This window comes from Furipterus horrens, unplaced genomic scaffold, assembly GCF_987537825.1.
Source record: "Furipterus horrens unplaced genomic scaffold, mFurHor1.1.pri manual_scaffold_5, whole genome shotgun sequence".
Taxonomy (NCBI): domain Eukaryota; kingdom Metazoa; phylum Chordata; class Mammalia; order Chiroptera; family Furipteridae; genus Furipterus; species Furipterus horrens.
In genome coordinates, this window is record NW_028327175.1 from 41,783,736 (window position 1) to 41,802,435 (window position 18,700).

Consider the following 18,700-nt stretch of genomic DNA (forward strand, 5'->3'; position numbering starts at 1 on the left):
GAACCGTGGAGATTATGTACACTCCCTTTCAAACCTCTGCAACTCCAAGGCTTCTTGTGGAACTTTCACGGGCATTTTAAGTCAAGGAGCCCATATTCCCTTGGCTTTGCTATTTGTGGAGTTGACCTAGCCCACTGAAGTCTGGCTGCACCTCCCCCACATCATTAATAGCCATTACAAGTGGGCCTGGTCCAGCTTTGATTGGCACTGCTGTGACTATACAACCAGAAGCCATTGAACTGTAATTAGAGGGGCGCAAACAAATCCTTCCATCAGCAACCTGTGTGGTCAACATTCTGTGCTTTGTTTGTTCTCTGTTTTAAATCAGGTTCTGAGGAGGGATAGGCTTTTGCTAAAATAACAAAATGACATTTTTTAATAATCTCCTGTGAGACAGTTTGCTGGTATTCTCTGAGTGATTTAGGGCTGGCTGGTACTTCTCAGGCAAGGAGGATATTGTTTGTCTGCCTTTTCTCTAGATGCTTTAAAAAAAAATAAAACTGTTGAGGTATGGTTGACATTAAAAAGCTGTACATATTTAATGTATACAACTTGATTAGGTGGAAATAGATATACCCCCACGCAGCCATCCCTGCAGTCTGTGCTGCGCTGTACCTGCTTGCTGTGGCCTTTCTGATATGGTCAGGTGATGTGCACACCAGCGGTTATCCCTCCTTATCTGAGCTGCTTACAGTCCAAGCCCACCTAGAGCGATGAGCCTGTCCTCAGCTGGTGTGTGGTACTTCTGGTGCCTGCAGTGGGCGCAAGCATCTGTAACTGGCACTTGCAAAGCAAGCCTGGCTCCTGTTCTTAACTCTTTCCAGCTCACCTTTACCCCCCCCCCCCCCAACCACATGCATACCCACCTCAAGGCCTGTCACCTTGTACCTCATGGATCTCTGCATTGGAAAGGAGTGGGCACAGATCCTGGTCACTCACCCAGGCAGCTCCACAACCAGATGCCTCTGCCTTCTCTCCATTCCCCACCCCGGTCAAGAGCACTCACTCCATCTTTGTTTCTCTTCCTATTCTTTGAGGAGCATCACTCTGGCTAGTTTGTCCTTAGGAAGGGCCTGGGTGGAGGCTTATCTTCAGGCTGCCTTCTAACTTCTGCTTTCACCCCTGAAACCAGAGCCCACTATACACCCTCTAAGACCCAGGATCCCAGACTCTGAGCACAAAAACTTCTTGGAATGAGGAAAGGAAAACAGAATTTTCATTCTCCTCCAGTAGAAAAAATACCACAAACTAATATCTCAATAGATTATCTTGTCACGGGATACATCTGTCGTCACTCTCTACCTCCCTCTGTTCCTCATGGGAATTGTGGCTAGCATATTTTAAAAGGCATCTGCTTTTCTTTGTAAAACACACACATATTTTTCCAGAGTAAGAGGGCACAGGATTCATGATTAAAGTTTTTTAAAAACTAGAGCACATGCACACGCGCACCAACATTTAGACTCCCATCTTCTCACCCCAAAGAAGTAATCACCATTATTACTTATGTGCATCTCCGTCCAATCTGTTTCCTTTGCGTTCTATATATTTTAAATATGTTTGCTATCAGGCTTGGACTCTACATTTTTTACTTATGTCTTTATAAGCATTTTTGGAATAATATACCGTCTTGCAATTGCAGTGCAGCTTATTTAACGACTTCATTCAGGGATTTTAGGAGGACAAGACTGATCATTCGTTCAGAATCATCCTTTGCTCTCTGTAACCTCAGAAAACATTTGAAGAAGGGATGTGTGTGGGGGTGGGGTAAATTGGCTTGATTAGAAACAAACAAAAAAACTTCCACAGAGAGAGGGCAGTTAATCCCAGATAGTCTTAAAACAGGAAAAAATGATAGTGGGCAAGTAGAGAAATTTTGTTGTAAATTCTAGCTTTTTAGTTCTCAGAGGAAAGTCTAGCCTTCTGTTGGCCTCAGTCCTTGTGCCTCTTTAGATCACCTTTTCTTCAGTCATTCTGGACTTTTTTCATGATTTGACTTCAGGCTAGTGAGTCAGGCACGGCCTGGTCTTTATTATGGGGTAGATTATTTCTTTTAGTATATAAAAAGCATTTGGAGGACAGAATGACCAAAAAATGAGTCATCCTAAGAAAATTTGCCAACCCTATTTCTATTCCTGAATCTTATCAATTTTTAAAAAACATTTTAAAAAGATTAGGGAAGTTGTTATAAATTGATTAGCTCTTTCTCATAGATGAGTTAGAGATTTATCTTGAGGTAAAATTATATCTTTCAAGGAGGTAGAAAACTAATCAAAGTTCTTTCTCTAAGAGGAAGTTTTAACAGTTCGGAAATGACTAATCTCTGAAGCAAGGCAGTGACAGTGAGGCCAGGAGGTTTGGGGGATAGAGTTACCACGTATAATTAATATACCAAAAATGGTATCAGACTCATTGCCAGTATTGGTTTTCCACTGGAACACAAAAATTAATTATTGGTTTTACTGGTTATTTGCTATATTGCAATAATTCAATAACTTATTTTATAAATGGAATTATATGTGTTTATTGAATAATATATTATGGACACATTAAATAATCTCCCGGGGACCTTCCCCAACCCCTCATTCCTTATTCTTTATTTCTCAATGATAAAATTTTTTCTGTGTTAAGTATCTTATTCTGTAGTACTTAGTTGAGAAAATACCTTAACCTGACCAAGATAGTAACAATTTGCCTACCCGGATATGAAACCTGTCTTTAACAGGTGCATTTCTAATTTAGATGATTACTTGTTGGTTTATTTCACTTTATTTTATTTTGGTCTTTAGTCATTAAAAAAACATGACTGCCTTGTTTCTGTCAAACCTTAGGTAGAAAGATTTTTTTTTTTTTTTTTTGTCAAATACACAATGTCCCCTAACTAAACAATGAAACTATTTAAAAACTCAGGGAAATGTGTCCCTCCCCAGATTTCCTGATAAGCACATCTCATAGGCCCTATACCCTTTCTCCTTCTGCCTGGGGCAGAGACGCTTTTTTCAAAAAGTTGGGGATTTTTAGTGGAGTAATAAAACTGCACATAGGAAACACAAAGTTGAGTTGAAACAAGAAAACCAAGTTGATGGTTGTATTGGTGGAGATATCTTTTCTCATGAAACTGTTTACTACTAGGTGTTAGTCTTCAATTGGTACAAACATGACATGACCTATTGCACACAAATGCATCTGCTTTTTAAAAAATTATTTTAAAATATTGAATCTTTCAGATGCCGTTAAAGTGTTTATGTGATTTTTAAAAGTAAAATAGGAAACAATTTTTGTCATCTGAAGAACATAGCATCAAATCTACTATGAGGCAGATTAGCTGATAGCATAAAGTCAGTTTGCTCTTACTATATAGTTTTGTGAGTTCAGAAACTTTGGTGCCTACTGTAATAAATAGTCATAGCAGCTAATATCTGAAGACCCAGACAGAAAACACTCTTTGTATATCAGTGAGCCCTACAATTTTGTCACTATATTGTAAATGAAAATATTATGTGACCACAAAGCTCCAGGAATGACTCACAGGGTAGCTATTCACAGATTTTGTTTTCAAGATCACTGAGCTGCATTGTTGTCTTCATATGCATTTTGATCTTTCAATAGGATTTAAGGTCTATTTTAAAAATAATAAGCAAAAATAGTCAGTGGACAATTTCACATTCGTTTCTTTCATAGTATCAATGATTTGTTTTTATTAAGTTGAGGTAACCTAATTCTAGTCTTGATATGCTATTTAATTTCCTGTGGGTGAGTTACTCAGAATCCTTTTCAGTATGGAAATTTTACACAGCAGGGTGCCATCTCTCTATACCATTGAATTTCTACTTAGAAATGTTTTTCTGTGAAGGCCAGGGATTCCATAACTTTAATAAACAGGAATCCAGGAACACAATGAACAGGAACTCTGAGTCACTGCAGAGAATGTCAAATGCGTTTAGGTTGGATGCCTGGTGAATAGGGTGAAGAGGAGGAGTTGGTGTGTTAGTCTGGAGCTCAAGGTACTTACTAATAAGGGCCAAACCCCAGGCTACACACAAATGAGGTCACCTCTTTAAACAGAAGGCTGGGCCTATGAGAAATAGATGGCTGTGCCCCAAAGAGGCAGGCCAGTGATTTGAAGGGAGTGAAGCCAGCAGTAGACGTTTCCTTAGTAACTGACACTCTGACTTGGCGCTCTGCCTTGTCTGAACTCCTGCCATAGTTTTATTGTAATTCACACAGTTTAGCGACACCTTCTTTTACACACAGACACATTTTTATATGTGTACACTAAGTCTGAAAGGTCTTTGGGGAGCAAAAATGGGGCAAGAAGCCAGACTAAAGGAATGCATTTTGGAAGAATAAGTTACAGCAGAAGAACCCAAGATCTGGGGGTTCCAAGATTACAGAAGTTGTAGATTTTATAATGTCGAGGTTGTTTTAAGTTGAGGTGTATCATTTGTGAATACTTAAACTTAAAAAAGATCTTGTCTCAATAATAGAGTCAATATACTTTATCACAGGCTTTAGATCTTCCTCTGGCCAGTTTGCTTTCTAAAGCATCTTACACCGGGGGCCCTTAGTCCTTTTCTCCAAAGTCAATGCATACAAAGGTGTTGCATGTCACAGATTTGATTCCTATGTTCTCTAAAACTTAAAGGGTCAGATATCCAGAAACAGAGAAGAAAAATAAAAATAGCCATATTAAAGGAGGCATGATATAGAAATTTGGATTTAATTTTTAAATCTGTTCAGAAACAGGAGAACAAAAAATCTGATTCACACATCTTAAGCACAACCCTCTTTCCTAGTTGCATCTGACTAGACCAACTGGTTTGAGCAAGGATAAGGAAGATGAGCCTGCTTGCCATGGATAATCCAGGTGTTGGGTCATCTGCCTTTGGATCCTTGAGAATACTCTGTGGAGGAGGATGTCCCAATCATGACATCTCACTTGACTGTCTACCACGAGCCTGAAAATGGTGTCCACAAGTTTATTCCAGAATAAAAAGCATGCCCCACTGGTGACATTGAGGTGTCTGTCCATCTGGGTCAAGTTTGCTGCCTCCAGAAAAACCTCACAAACTGGTGTGAAGCTTTATGGCTTGACCCACCTCCAGTATCTGACCATCAGGCTACAGGCTCACAAATCCAATATCCCAAGGGTAGCTCCATGTCTTTTCTTAGGCATGGATCCATAGTTATCACGCTTACCAATTTTTATACAGGACCAGAATGCTGAGATTAATTCACATGGATAAATATAGCTATTATTGGGCGTAGGCCCCTTAAAGTTCTTATTCTCTACCTTATAGACATTAACAAGATGGTTAAAAGCACAGGCTCTGAATGAGTGCAGACTGCCTGGGTTTGGATTCCAATTCTACCCCTCACTAGATTGTGATCTTAAGTAAGTTTCTGAACTTCTCAGTTCTTCCGTTTTCACATCTATAATGTATGGATAAAAATAAGTCCTACCTCCTCGGATTGTTGTGAAAATTAAACCTTTGCTTGGCAAGTGTTAAACACTTGGCGAAAGTGAGCAGTTGCCATTGTTGTTCTTGTGCTCACATTTGGGCAGACCTCTCCATGAACTTGGGGAGCATGGTGGCAGAGCAAGGCGCGTTCGATGACGTAAGTGACTGACGGCATTGGGCACAGGAGGACCTCTGCACGTGGTTTTGAAACACTGAAGTCGGGTGGGTGCAGTCCTTGCTCGCCCCTCCACCTCATGTTGCCAATGTGAAGCCCTCGGCCAGTGCTTGTTTGGACACTTGAACTTGTGGTTCTGCAGCTTTTGTGTTTCTGTTTCTAAAGCCAACCGATTATTCTTCCTATTGTTAAATTCTTTCTATAACTGTGTTAATATTTACATTTACTCTCAAGCCTTGCTGCCTTAGAACCAGTCTCTTTAGTTTTTGCATAATTCATTGGATTGATTTTAAACGTTAATTCTATGGGCAGTCTTATGCTTCTTGTCCCAGGGTCCTTGAGGGAAAGCTTTAGTGTAACATTCCAAAAACAAAAACATATATATGCATAAAAGAAGGTATGCAAAAGAGACCAAAATGTTTTATTTTGACAGCTAATATTTTGAAGTACTTGCTGTGTGCCAGGCACTATGACAGTTTCTTTATATTCTTTATCTCATTTAGTTTCTCCATAGCCCTCTGAGGCAGCTTATAGTCTTATTTCCATTAAACAGAGCAGTAAATTGAGGCTTAAGGGAGCTGGAATTTGAAATCAGATATAACAATGGCGTTTCATAATTGACTCCCCTAAGAAATAGCCAATTTGTGAAATCTAAAACAGAACACTCTCTTCATTTGTAGGAGTGAATTATTATATACTTACATAAGAAGTACAGTTTTCCCTCACTTATCACGGATATTACATGCTAGACACCGCCCCGCCCCCCCATGAAGTAGGAACCTTACATTTATTCTACACTCTTAAACCTACGTAACTTTAACAACATACGCATACAGTACCACAAAATCCCGGGATAAATAATTAAATATAATATTTTTAAAAATCCCGTGATACATGAGGCTGTGATATAGAGAGGGACTACTGTGGTTAGAGCTATCTTTACATTAATGCGAATTACCAACTTCTAACATGGCCAGGTTGTGGGAGCCACACATCCTCCCGTCCCTGGCCCTGTCTGCACTCATTGGTGGTGTTGCCTTGGCAGTAACTGTACGGTCTTCCAGAGCTAAAATTCTGCTAGTCAGCTCACACATGGCAAGAGCGAGGAGCGTTCATTACCCAGGCTGAATACTGAGCAACTTCAAGGCTAGTATCTTCTGGTATCTCCCCAGCCCAACTGTCTTTAGCAACAGAATTGGTTCTTTGTGGCCAATTTCATTTTTGCAAAATGAAAGACCAACTAAGAAAACATTGGTGGGTGCAAATGAGGAAAGAACAGACATCTGTCAAGTTAATTAGGGAGAAACATTCCTTTGACCTCTTTTTCCCTGTGTTTTTCACCAAGGTGGAATGTTCTTCCTCCTCAGAGGGCTGCATCTCTTTCATGTTGGAAATAAATGGGGGGTGGGGGGCAGGAGCAGGGACTGAGTGCTTAAGTGTGGGATGAACACACAACTAATCTTAATATCCATTCGGCAGTTTTCCTGTTGTTTCTCTGGTTAGGAAACATTTTTTTTTTACTTTTGCCCATTATCACAGCTTTGACATTCATGTCATTAACAGAATGTCGTTTTGCAAGATACCGAATTAGGCGCAGCTAGCAACAAAACATACTGAACAGAAAGATAATGGCTTTTTGCCCATGACTTTTTCTCCCAGAAAAGAACAAAGTGGAGTTCTGATGTCGTCTTTATGTGTGTGTGTGTTTGTGTTCCAACTGCGGAAGCACATGGAACCGGGCAGTTCACTGGTGGGCAAAGTGTGATGCCAAATCGCTGTGAAGGCAAATGCTTTTGAGATGGAAGGGTGTAAATAGTTGTGCTGTTCATTCTGGGCTTGACATAAATCTCTGGTGAGTGTCATAAAAGGAGATCTGGTGGTTATGGAGGTAAACCCCCCTCTCTTTTGTGGGTCAGAAAGAAACAGCCCCAGATTCCTCTGAACCAGAAAAAAGGAACAGAGCTTTTATATTTTTAAAATATTTTTTAATTGGCAGTAGTTAGCTATGTAGCTAAATTACTCCCTAGACTAAAATATAGCCACAAAATTAAATATTTCTAGGTATAGCAAGTTAAACTGAGGTTTAATTTCTGTATGGGAAAGCCTGGTGGAATTGGTAAAATAATATTGTATATGTTCATATGTTGTATATATATCCAATAAGATTTGGATATAAGGAAATCTTCCAATCCAGTTGTATAATACAGCTGTTGACCATCTCTTAAAAATAATAAAAGTAGGAGATAGTGAGTACAGGGCAAAGGATTAATAGTTATGGTATTTCCAAGAAGGCAGATTGGAACATGAAAGTTAAGCTCTTGCATTTAACTCTGATTTGGTACTGCTACCACTTGCTACAGGTTTTTAAAGATTTATTTCCTTATCACTGGCCAACTGAGAATAATCCAATGCTATCAGGTTAAATTGGTTAAAAGTAATTTTTATAGTTGGACTTTGAACTTGGTTTTCTGCTATTTAAAAAGAAAAATGTATCCAGTTGTGACTTTTACCCACATTAAATATGAAACATGGGAGTTGTAAAAAAATGTGCTTAAGTCACAAACATCCCCAGCCCCCAAACACACACATGAAAAATGGAGGTTTAGAGAAACATTAGTTTGTATTTTTCTTCTTAATTTTTCCTTAGCTCTCCAGCATGCCTGTAGTCTTACCTTTGGTCTGTGACCACAGATGCCCTGAGAATAACCAAAGGTTTGGGTGTCAGCCTCATGGGAATTTGACCCTGACCCTTTACCCAGCTTTAAAATTGGGGCCACCACCTTCACCTCTCCCCAGCTGTTTTTATTGCCACTTTGATAGCCCAGCTATAGGTAGGCCCAGCCAGTAATAACAGCCCTTTATCCTTCTGGGACAGATTAGACCTCAGTTTTGAAGGACTCCATGCAATGTTTTGACCAGATCAGCCCTTGGAGCAGTTTCTCAAGATATAGCACATGCCTTTAAACTATTAAATCAGAATTAATTACCTTGGCTTCTTAGCACTCTTCACACCCTCATCCCAAGTAGGAACAGCCTATGTTATGTGTCTTTCAGGTGAGGTTTGACCTGTTGTACTCCGGCTGAGTAATCATAAGTCCAGAAGTCACCTCATCTTTGGCTCTCTCTGCCCTTAAGCATCCTCATTCAAACCAATGACCTGCTCTAATGTTTTAGGGTTCCTTGGGAGGCATGAGGGCTTGGTACCTCCTATGATTCGTGTTTTAGATAAATTGCACTAAAAAAGATTATAGATATTTAGATCCTTCTCATTCGAATTACTTCTTGCTTCTAACATTTTCATCGGTTGAACATAGCCTGTTACTATAAATTTCACATCACTTCCAACTCCTACTTGACTTTGGCCATTATATTATGCTCCTCTTTTAATTCCACTGATGATTCCACTGTCATTTTATTCAGAATGACATGTATATAGGTTTTCCCAGTAAGATGTTTCAAACCATAAACCCAGCACCACAAACCTGTCAGCTCTGTGCATATTCTCAGTTTTACCTGGCTTGATCAATCTAATAGGTTTAGATTGTATTATAATACCATCTTGGATCAATTTAGTTTTGTAAATTAGGATATGTTTGTCCTCCAAGTTAAATTATAAACTTCCTAGAGGCAGGAACTGTATTTAGTTACTTAAAAATATTTACTGACTCTTTTCAAATCATTCTTATTTTCTGGGTATCCAGAGAGTCATTATTATATAAATTATGATCTTTGGCTTCTAGGGATTTATCCCCCCTTCTAGATTATAATCTCCCTGTGGAATTTTCGGTTTTGTTTACCGAATGAATGGATGACCTCACGGCAGAAGCCCTGCGTGCCGCGAGCACTGTGGTCAGCATGGTGATTGCCAGTCACATGCTAACGTTTGACATCAGCGCTCACCTTATCAGCCACATGGAAATAACTCTGTTGGTATGTCTTGCTTTGAAATAGCAACAAAATGGGATAACTAAGAAGAAATAGATTTTAAAAAAATGTGTGTGTGCATGTGTGTGTGTTAGGCAGGTTGCTGAAATTAAGGGCTGATTAGGGAAGACTTATGAAATGAAAGGAAATTTGCCATGCATAGTATAAAGTTATATACATATACTGTCTATATACTGTAAAGTTATAGTGCTTATTATTTATGAAAACATGTCTCAAAGCTGAGTGGGATTTCATCTCACACTTTAGTTGGCAACCAATTTTTGTTTGTACCTCTCTTCCATATTCTGCCTTATCTGTGATTCAGTTATCTGTGACTCAGTCTTATCTCTTCTTTTATACTTTAAATACTTTGAGAATGTTTTCTTCATTTTCTTATCTCCCATAATATTTTGTACATAGCAATAGACGTTCCCTAAATATTTGTTACATTGAATAGTGTCTTGCTTACCTGAGTGTTCAGCCATTTCTCCCTCTCTCTCTCTCTCTCTCTCTCTCTCTCTCTGTGAAGACAGTTCTGAAAATAGTCTGAGCAACCATTCATTTCCATTATAATCAATGCCTTTAAAAAGGAGATTTTCTACTAATGGAAAAGTCAGCTTCAAATATCAAGCCAATAATATCAATGATAAGCATTCATAATTACATACCCCTGGTAACTGTGAACTGAGTCCTTACATTAATGCAAATATGCAGAGGTCTGGGGCACTCAGGCTTGGTAGTCACCACGGTGGTAGCAAGCAGCACTGCTATTTCTCCAGGTTTTTGGAGGTTGTACCGAAGAGCATGGATTAATATAATGCCTGCCTTCAATTTGGGGGCCTTTTTCTTTTTTCCCCATGAATTAATTTTAAAATAAAACACTTTATTTTAAAGTAGAATTACAGGAGATGACTGTGATTAAAGATACACATCAGCTGTACATCCTAATCTCCCTATGTCCTTCTTTCCTTATTTTAATGTAGCAGCCAGAAAGGTTCTCTGAAAAAAAAAAAAAGTCAGATTACGTTCAAAACCTTCCAGAGGCTTCCTTTTGCGCCTGTACTGAAAACCGGTCCTGCAGGCTGCTGGAGACCTATGCCCTGTTCCCTGCTTGCTGTCCGCTTGTGCTGCTTGCCTCTGGTTCCCTTCAGTCCTGCCGCACCCGCCTGGCCTCCATGTTCTGGCGCACTCTCGCCTCAGGGCCTTTGCTCTGACTGGATGCTCACTCCCTCATCCTTCTGGCCTTTATTCCCTTATCACCTCCCCAGTGAGGCCTTTCCTGACTGCCTGTTTAAAATTGTGATTTCTCACGTCTATACCCCCTGTCTTCCCTTATACATTCTTTTTCTCCATTGCCATCTCATACTTTAAATGTAATCGCCATCTGTCATACTATGAATTGTACTGATTTATTGTGTTTCTTATCTGCTCCCTTCTCCAGAATGTAAGCCCCTTGAAGGGCAGCAAGGATTTTGTGGGTTTAGAATAGTACCTAGCATATGATTAGGGTCTCAAAAAGTCATTTGTTGAATGAATTAATAAAAGCTTGGATAAGTAACAAAGTATGTCTCAGGAACAAATATTAATGCTTTGTTGTCTGTGGCCTTGTGCTGTTCAGGGACAGAGGTAGAACTGTGGATTTGAAGCTCAGAGAAAGAGTAGCTGGATTTACTTAAGAAAGGCAAAATATTTTTTGGAGAAAATGATAGGAAGGCAGAAATCAAGTTATGGGCAAGGCAGCCTCTGAAGGAATAAGCAGGATTTAGGGGAAAAGTGTCCAAAGAAGATCTGAAGGAAATCTGCTTTATGTTGCATAGTATTTTTTATTTTCCTTTCAAATACAGCCTCAGCTATTTTTCAATGCTTTTGCTATCACATTTGTAAATGCACAGAGGCCTAGATATTTGATGTTCCAATAAAGGAAAAATAAATGTCCATGATAGATATAATTTTTATACATTTAAAATCCTAAAATGTTTTTCAAATAAATAATCTAAAAAGGAATGAATTAGATCCGTTTTTATGTTGCCATAGTTAAATTTGACTTTAGATGGTGGGCACACAGTGCAATTTAGAGATCTTGTATCATAGAAATGTACACTGAAAACCTGTAGGATCCTTTTAACCAATGTCACCTCAATAAATTTAATAAAAAATATAAAATGTTGAATGAAAAATAGTAAATTACAGACTATAATGTATACTGTGTACTTTTATAATTTATATAAAAACCAAAAACATGGCTGTCATAGAAGTACAAAATGAACCTGTTTCAAAGATTTTAAGTTATTAATTAATGAACATAATGGCAGCATATTAAAAACAGTTCAAAGGAGTCCCAGCCAGTGTGACTCGGTTGGGTGTTGTCCCACAAACTGAAAGGTCTTGAGTTCATTCCTGGTGTGGGCACATGCCTGGATTTCAGGTCTAGTCCTTGGTAGGGGCATGTGCAAAAGGCAACAGATTGCTGTTTCTCTCCCTCTCATTCTCCCTCCCTTCCCCACCCTAAAATCAGAGCATGTCTTCGGATGAGGGAAAAAAAAAATTCTTGTCTGTGTGGCTCAGTTGGTTAGAGCGTTGTCCCATAACCAAAGGGTTACAAGTTCGATTCCTGATCAAGGCATATACATACTGAGGTTGCAGGTTCCCTGGTCTGGACATGTGTGGGAGGCAACCAATTGATGCTTCTCTCTCACATAGATGTTTCTCTCCCTTCCTCTCTCTCTAAAAGCAATGAAAACTGTACTCTGGTGAGGATTTTTTTTAAAAGTTCAAAGAAAATTTTGGAAACCAGAAGCATCTGTATATATATATATTTTTCAATAAGGAATGATGAAATGGATTTGCTAGTAGATGGAAAGTTGATTCGTATCTCATATTACAATGATATTAAATGTTTGGGTCATCTTTCCATGGAGTGGGTAGTGATCATATCTGTACCGTGCAAAGTTAATTTACATTATTATGGACAAAGAATCATTTGCATTACTACAAGTTAACTTCTGCGCCCTTATAGACTCCATAACCCTCTCGGGGGTTCACTGTATAGCCTAACAAGCCCCTAAAAGGAAAGCCATTCATCTCTTCTGTACAGTCCCAGGCCTTTGCCAGTTGTTCCTGATATGTGATGCTACTAGTGAAAATGTAAACACATACAGAGATGTTGTTCATAGGTAAACATGCATCTCTTTTAAAGTGCCAAAAATGGATGGGAAAGCTACAAGCCACAGTCCCTTTAGTAGTTGCCTCGCTGGGGAGTGGAAAACTGGTTTGGATGTCAGAGGGTACATTTTCCCCTGTCTCTAACATATGTAAGACAAAATGATAAAGTTGTTCATTCCAGGTGGTGGGAAAATGATTGTATTATTTTTCTATATTTTTAAATTTTCATTGACCAAAAGGTATATATAAGTTTATAACTGTTTCTCTAACCAGGTCCAACCCCTTTATTGTAAAAATAAGGAATCAGTAGCTTTCCTGGCTTGTAACATGTATTCAGCATTACCACATTGGCTAAATAATTTCTGGCTTCTAGTCTTCTTGCCCAGTTTTCCTCCACTTCAGCCTTCATCTTTGTTTAAGGAATATCCAAATGTTCAGATTCTATTAAGGTATTAGGAAATAGTTAGCAGCATATTCATATCCAGGAAAGCTTTGGTCTATAATTGGTCTCCTGTGCAAATTTATCAAATTTTTCATCAAGATGAATTAATAAATTATAGCCTAGCTTTTGAGAATTACTTGCGCTCTTCTTATGCAGTTCATGGTATGCTCACTGCCCCTCAATCGTGGTCAGTCAAATTTCATAATGAGTGTTGACCTTTCAAGTCAGCCATGAATGTTAGAAATTACTGCCTGTTGGGGTTTCCCCTCCTCGGCTTGTCTTGCCATGATAAGACATGATCGGTATTCATGTCTCAAAATGAATATAATTTAAAATTAAGCTGGATTTCAGCTACTCAGAACAGTTGCTAAAGGCCACAGCCTGGTGGGTCTCGTGGCTTTTACAGCCCTGGGTGGGGACAATTAGCAGGTTTTTCTGCCAGGAGAGATGTGACAAGAGCCAGATGTAAAATGTTTACAGGTCCCGGCAAGACCTTCTTATGGAACCCTGAGCATAAGGACAACCTAGGCAGAAACAGAACGTGGGTGCTTTGAATGAAAAAATACATTCCCCTCCCTGCATTCCTTTTTGTCCTTCACACTGAGTCAGACGTGACTTAGATGATGAAGTGCGTGATCCATCTCTTTATCTTCCTAGCAAATGCAAGGCTCTGTTTGCAGTAGTTAGGAGATTGTGCAACTGCTTTGGTGAATGGGAACAGTGAACTGAAGGAGCAGGAGTGGTGCCCTATTCAATCCCCACTTCACCTGCCTGAGCCACAAAAACCCAAGCAGACAGATAAAGCACTTACTTCTGGTGGCCTCCTATTGCCCTAAAGCATGTCCACCCCCGTGCCGGTACCCATCCAGCTGTGATGTTCTTAATCAGCATGTCTGCCTCTGCCTGCCTTGCCTCCCAGCCCCCAGGGGCCAGCTAGGCCTGCTCACTCAGAGGTATTGTCATTGTCTGTCCATCTTCTCGTCCTTCTCATACCCCTGGTCCACAGTATTTATTATACTGTGTGTGTGTGTTGTGTGTGTTGTGTGTGTCTTGCCTGTGGGTGGATCTTGCCAGGGAGGGACTAATAGAATGGGATAAAACCAAGTGCCCACTGGCCCCATTAGCCTGACTTGGTGCAAAGACCACTCTGCCTTTGTCTCAAGTTGTATTTGGCTGCCTTCCCCAGCTGAATTAGATTTTTGCAGGTAAAGAATCTAACCATGCCACCACTGTGCCAGTTTCCTAGTTGAAAGAACAAACCAAGCCTGGAACCTGCAGGCAGAGTAGGTGTCTCCTTATGTGGTTTCTAGTGGAGAACTGAGGAGGAGGAGCAGGGCTTTGTGGGAAGTGGAGTCACCTGTTTGGCTTTCGGATCAGAGCGCACGGTCAGAGTGAATGGCTTACATTTCTTCTTAAACATTGAAGCAGAAACAGTGCTTTTGGGGTTGAACTTGAGCTGAAACCTGCACTTATAACTGCCCTTCAGTTTCATTTGGGAATTACATATCTTTGTTGCTAAGGCTGAAACTAGAGATAAATCTTTGCAACCTCAAATACTTAGGTGAGGATAAATTTTTAAAAAGTTAAGAGACTTCTGCTACAGTAGAAGTGATGTTCCTGTTTTACCTGGTGTGACATCATTTGGCTGGGGGTGGGGGGGGGGGGTGGTGACACTGCCTGAGAAAAAGTAAGGCTGAATTGTCTTAGTCATGCTGATGAAAGGGAAGGGACCTTGATTTTGCCCAAGTGGCCATGTTTCTACTTTATCATTTTATGGGTCAGATGAATATGGTATAGTCAGGAGCACCTCATGTTTGGATGCCATAAGCTTCTTCCATCAGCAGAAAAGAGTGTGATACCTGGATGAATAAATGACAGCAGAGGTCACCTCAGCATTTTGTACCAGCATCATTATTAATGTGGGCAGTGCCAGGTGCTGAGGCAGTCGAGGTAGTAAATACTCCTAGCTCCTGTCTACCTGGAGTTTTCTTACTCTGGGATTAAATGCAGATTTCTATTCATTTATTGGGAATTAGGTACCTAGAACAATAAGATTAGGTTACTCTCAGAGATATCAGACACAGGTAGTATTAAAATTAAATAACCGCCCTTTCCCTCCAACCTTGGAAAGTTATCTACAGAATATCTTAGTAGGGTCCCAGGATATAAAAGTATTTATATATCAAGATCTAGGTATTTGGAGGTTAAATACAGTATTAAATACCCCCTTACCCCTAAGGATGTTAGCAAAATGTATACATTATTTGTGAGGCCAAGACCTTACTTTACGAAAGTGGAAATTTCTTTTGTGTCCACATGGAAATCTGTCTTGACCTGTATTTTATAGTCTTGTTTTTTTTTTTTTTTTTAATGTTTTTTATTGATTATATTGTTACAACAGTTCCAATTTTCTCCCCCTTGTTCCCCTCCACCTAGCACCCCCCTCCCCCAGCAATCCCCCCCAAGTCCATACCCCTGGTTCGTAAAAATTAACTATCCCCCCCCCCCCCCCTCAAATATTAGGACCCTTTGTAATCTTGTAAAGGACAATGGGCGAAGGTCTCAGGCTCCTCTAGCTGCTTCAAGCTGGACATGGTCGTCGTCCTACCTACCCTTGGGTCCAGAAAACCCTAATAAGAGTGGGGGTGTGGAGGGGAGGGTGGCCTTCCCACATAGGGAAGGATCGTGCAGACTCCAGGTCAGTTGGCTGTCTCCGGTCAACGGCGTGCTTGGTTTAGCAGGCTGGTGTCCTTGTTGTGTTCTGGGGGCAACAGATTTGGCGAAAAGGGTTAAAAGACATCATTCAATCCATAACTACTAGATGACAAAAGGCAGGGATTAATTTTTCAATGTTCCATATTAGGGGAAAAAAAAAAAAAAAAAAGCTTCTTTGTAAGAAGGTGTGCTAGGCACATCTCGCCTGTCCAAAACCCTTTTGCCCATTATACTTAGTTTGGGCTGAGGTAAATAGTTTAGGTTTTTCCCCCTCTCAGACCTCTGGGCCTTTTCTGTCCAAGCCATTAGGATAGAAAAGAGAAACGCGTTTTAAAGTGAAGCCCAAAGACCACCCCATTCTTCCCCAACCCAGCCATTTATTATAGTCTTGTTTTGTCTTACCGGGGAGCATTTCATGTTTACTATCTTCCTGTTTGATTGTTGAGAGATTCAAGAAAGTTCAAAGTATGTTATCATTTTAATATTGTCTCTAGCTTCACGCTAAAGATTCATACAGAAATTAGATAAGACACTTTTAGCTTTGATTGTAATAGCATTTGTCAATAAGATATGCCAATTACTTAAGGTTTAGTGTAACATACCAACATTACATTAAATATGGTAAATAGTTCAATTCTGAAGCAGTTTATTTTTAACTTCTTTTAACTTGCTCATGTATTCATAGATGAAGAATCCCAATTTTTTACTCTAAATTGCATTTATAGTGATCTATTTGTAAAGATTACACTTCTTTATAGAGAGAAGGCAAATAATGGATGAATGTAATATAAACTTTTTTCATATTTTTGTATTGACCAAGCAGGTAAATTCCATTTTCAGGTTTTGTTTAGACATTTATTTTTGATATCTTTTTGAGTCACATTTTAGAAATTAATACTTTCTACCCTTCTGTGGTAGACTTTTAAATAACTAATTAAAATGTTAGATTTTTTAATTTGTGTTTTCTTTGTTATAAATATAAATTGCCTTTATTTTGCTTGTTGTCGTAGTATACTAGTCATTCTATATCTCTTAATGAAAATCCAATTTTTAAAGTTTTCTTTATGAAATATCTTCTAAATTTTAGGTTTAAGTAGGTCAACATATTTTACTGGTATCCCTATTTAAGATATCAGATTACTACTTCTATTTATTTACATTTTTATTTGATTTACATGTAAAAACAATAATTGATTATCAAGGGAAAATCTTCATAAATGACAAATACAAAATATAAAAATAATACAAATAACCATTTCTTGACAGTTAACTCTTGTCTCATTTAATTTGCTCAATTTAACAAATAACTTTGCTGAGATTTCCAGGGTATAAATCTGTCATTTTTTAATTTCCTTTATTAACACCAGCAAGTTGATATACTTAAAATATCTGTATTGAAGTGAAAGGAGACATTAATTTGAATTAACACTAAATATATTATACAGTTTCTTTTTAAAACAATCACACTATCTGATTTAGTAATTATGAATTTAATACCAATTTTGATAGATGAGTTGATAATACCACAATCCACCTTCATAATTAAGTATCAGGGTCTATTCTTATTCTCCAGCTTCTTTAAGGCTGAGTAAACATGATCTTAATTATACTCACAGATAATGCTAGGGGATGCTGATTACTCCAGTCAGGAAAATAAAATGATGCAGCCTGACCTTAAGAAATTATAAATATGGGAATGTTGACAAAATGGTGATAAACAGCAAACATCTAAGAGAGAGGATTGGTTTGCAAGTCAATATTGCTGAAAGAAATTGGGTTTGGTTAAATAAATATCTGCATATCTAGAAATGTTCCTTTCAAATATTTTATGCAAATTCTCAAATGTATCCACTATATCTAGTTTAGAAGCCAGGTAAAAATCCCTGCTTCAAGAACCTGCTCTAACAGAGGTATATTCTGAATTAAGAAGACATTACAGTAAACCTTTAATGGTGATTGAAGGCACCCCCGTGTAGGAGAATGGAATCAGAGTGGTCTAAACCTTATTGTAGGTGAATTCAGTGTGGTAACCTGCTTGTTTTTATTATGCTTTTCTAATGTGTATACTGATAATAGAGAATGAAGTGCCAACCTTTACTGAAGAAAAGCAAATGGAATTAGACCGACTTCACCATCAATCAGCTTTGCATTTGTCTTATTCTTTGAAGCTTGTGAAAGTTACTTTGGAATAAAATTAGCCATTTGATAACTTTCTACCAGCAGAAATAGGAAAAAATAGTTGGTCTGTGCATATACGTAGCAACTGTATTCACTGAGTCCCAGGATAAAAACAGTAGGTAGTGTGCCTGTGAAAAAAGACCTTCACTGCTATTTTCATACAAACTGGAATCAGTTTTTATATTTCCAAAATAGTTACCTCACTAAGGAATTTGAATACAGTCTACAAGATGAAAAATGAATGAGTGGCAAAATACATTTATCTTAGGCATTGACTGTTCTATTGACAAAAGGCACAAATACGAAATTTGTTGGAATAATTAGATTTTTAATTAGTGCATCATTGTAAGATTAATGTCATTGCGCTTCATTGCATGTAATTTGTATTAGAAATTTCATGTCAACAAAGATGCTACCTGTGGTGGGCTGATTTGAATCCTTAATTTATCACTTGTATGTATGGCATGTCACATATTTGCAGTCAAGACCTGAAGGAAGGCATTTTGTTATAGCTTCACTGGTGGTGAGGAATACTGATGATGTTATACTGTATGAATACTTTACATTTTTTAATATTCAAGAGGCAGCCACCCCTCAAATATTAGTGAGTGCATATCAACTTGGAAAATTTTGGTAATAGTA

General features: G+C 38.6%; 1 protein-coding gene across 1 annotated transcript in view; it reads left to right on the plus strand.

The window, feature by feature from the left end:
• Positions 1-18,700, plus strand: part of MAST4 (microtubule associated serine/threonine kinase family member 4) — a 166,932-nt gene that overhangs the window by 34,534 nt on the left and 113,698 nt on the right. The window lies entirely within an intron of this gene.